We start from the raw sequence: 2,761 nt of genomic DNA, 5'->3' as shown, positions 1-2,761 counted from the left end.
CGTCGCTCTTCCAAGGTTTCGTGTTTCATTTTTGTATACGATCGTTCCAATTTTTTTTGCTTTCAACGTCTTATTTCTTAGCTTCATTTATTCGTTTGATGTGGTATGTTTTCATATGTGACAAAATGTGCTCTTTCGATGCAATAGGTTGATGCTAGTTTGCTGGTTTGTTGTTTTAGTCTTGTAGCTTTCAAGGGTGTGACTTAGTTGATTCAGGAGTTACGGCTGGATTGACGTTTGACTTTTCGCCTTTACTATTTTACTAGCTCCCCATTTGTACTATATTATTATTTGCTGCTGTATGTTTCCGTGTAACCGTGCGGTTGTTAGTTGGTTTGTTTCTGTTGCCTTCTAGGGCCTGACCTAAATTTATTCGGGAATTACGGCTAGTAAGTGTTTTGATCTTTTCATTCTCTTAGTATAGTACTGTTTTGCCGTAATAAGTTCGATATTGGTATAGAAAGCTATATAATGAATTCTTCTAGAGTTTGTTTCTGTGGTCTGCTAGCTTTTGTCTTCCACGCCTCCCCGCTCGTTTTCCGCCAATTCTTTCCCGACCGTCCTGTTTCATTTGCGTTGCGCGTTTTTCGCTCAACTTCCAGTCCATCCCGTTCTTGTTCCGCCGCGCACTGCTTGCTCGACTTCTCGACCGTCCCGTTTCCGATGCAACGTGCGTTGCTCGCTTGACTTCCCGTCCGTCAAGTTTACGTTATTGCGCTTGTTGCCTGCTCAATTTGCCATTTGTCTTTTCCCGTCGCGTTGAGCGCATAGCGTTTAGCGCTCCATTTCTGTTTTTGTCGGGCACTGTTGGCTCGACGATTTTTTCTGCCCTTTGGGTGGTTTATATGCAGTCTGTTTACAGTGTGCTAGCTTTGGGTGCTATTTGCATTGTGTTTTTGTTGCCGGAATTTGGGTTTGTTTGGAGTCTGCGTGTAGTAGATAACTGTGTGCAGGGATAGTTTTGCTGATTTACCGGATTAATTACATCGTGATGTCCTATAGCTTTGATCAAAAAGTCAAAAAGTTGTACGCTGCTAGATCAAAGCGAGAAGCTGAGTTGCACAATATACATGAAGATATCCTTCATTGTATAAATAGTCAAAGTGGGCGAGTGAAACTTGAACGCCTAGTAACAAAATGTAGCAAAGCCATTCTGACCGTTGTGCACAAAAATCACGACTTGATTGAGTTTGCTGTAAAAACGGACAATCCAAGCGCACTTTTTCTTTTTTGAGAGTCTTACTTGGAGGCATTGACAACTAAGAACGACAAGATCCTCACATCAGCACAAAACTGCATCAATTCTGCTGATAATAAAATGAATAAGTTCCAGGAAACTAGTGTTTTCATTCGTTCTAGAGTTTCTTCACTGATGGCCTGGTCAAAAATCTCTAGTCAACGTAATCATGATTATGTTATTACCAAAAGCGCGAGGAAATTAAAAAACCAAGAGAGGCGGCCATTTGCCTCGCCAAACAAAAGGAAATGGATTTAACTGAACTGAAGGAAAACAACTGGAAACGGTGGGCACAGGAAAGAGCAAAAATTACAAATGCTGGATGCCGTTTCTGAAAATTGCCAGACTGAAACAACAGCAACTGCTAAAAGCTCGATGACAGGTGAAAAATCTGTCCAGGAATGAATAAACACCTCGCCCGCTTTAAATTTTAGTAATCTGGAGAAAACTGACAAACCAGAGGTTACGAATGACCCTCTAGAACACCCTGGCCACAACAACGGCAAAACAGTGGAAGATCAGAACATGAAATTTCAAGGCACTCTATTCCAAAAAAATGTCGAGGCAATGTTAACTTGCAGCAACTCGACCCTTACTATAACCTTTCTGAAATTTTTTGGCTGCCGCTAATGAAAATTCCTTGTACCAGACGCACCTACAGACTCAAGAGAACGAAACGGGCCAACAAGGCATGGTATTTCTAAGCATGACTAACCAAGGAATCGCAGATAGTCATCCGCCTTCTGCACACGTCCCAGGGTTTTTTACCACTCATTCAACAGCATTTTTTACCAGAGCCGTTTGCACCGTAATTAAATCAAATGGTTTGTCCGAGATTTTTCCAGGCGCACAAATTCAAAAGCCACAATCCAGGAGAACTGAAACATCAAGTCTGCCTGAAAACAGTTCGGCCGAGCGTATATGCGCCCGACAACAAAATAATTTTGTTTCGCGGACCCCAAACGCCGCTCGTTCTCCTTTTACGACAACAAATAATCCAGCCCCCTTAGTAAATGTTCAATTTAATCCAAGCACGCCACCAAGTTCAACTAACCAGCAGCACAATATAAAACCCGCTATTCCTAATGCTCTTCCCCTCCCGGACCCATTATTCGCACCTAACCTCAATGCTCCCGGTCCACATACCCCTTTGATCAATCAACCACCCGTCCACAACACTTTCAAAACAAAACTAACCAAGTAAACAAAGTGGTAAGTTCCGTTGCTCCTCTTGTCCCAAATATGCCCAATATCTCCCTTGGCCAACATTTTTTGCCAAATACGAGTCATTGGCGTTTTCCACAGCACCGACCGTCAAAAGTCAACCGCGATTGACTCGCAAACGATAACTGATGACGTTAAATTGACAAACTTCAAAACGCTCGTCACTGGTAAAGCTAAGATTGCAATAGCCGAGTTTGCGCACTGTGGTATAATGTACAGGGATGCAATAACGACACATAGAACGTAAATTCAACTAGCCACCTGCAGTCGTAGGTGCGCATTTGAATATACTAAGCAATT

This window comes from Convolutriloba macropyga, chromosome 15 (genome assembly GCF_964194025.1).
Source record: "Convolutriloba macropyga chromosome 15, txConMacr16.3, whole genome shotgun sequence".
NCBI lineage: Eukaryota > Metazoa > Xenacoelomorpha > Acoela > Convolutidae > Convolutriloba > Convolutriloba macropyga.
The sequence above is the reverse complement of the archived record's forward strand: the minus strand, read 5'-3'. Positions refer to the sequence as shown.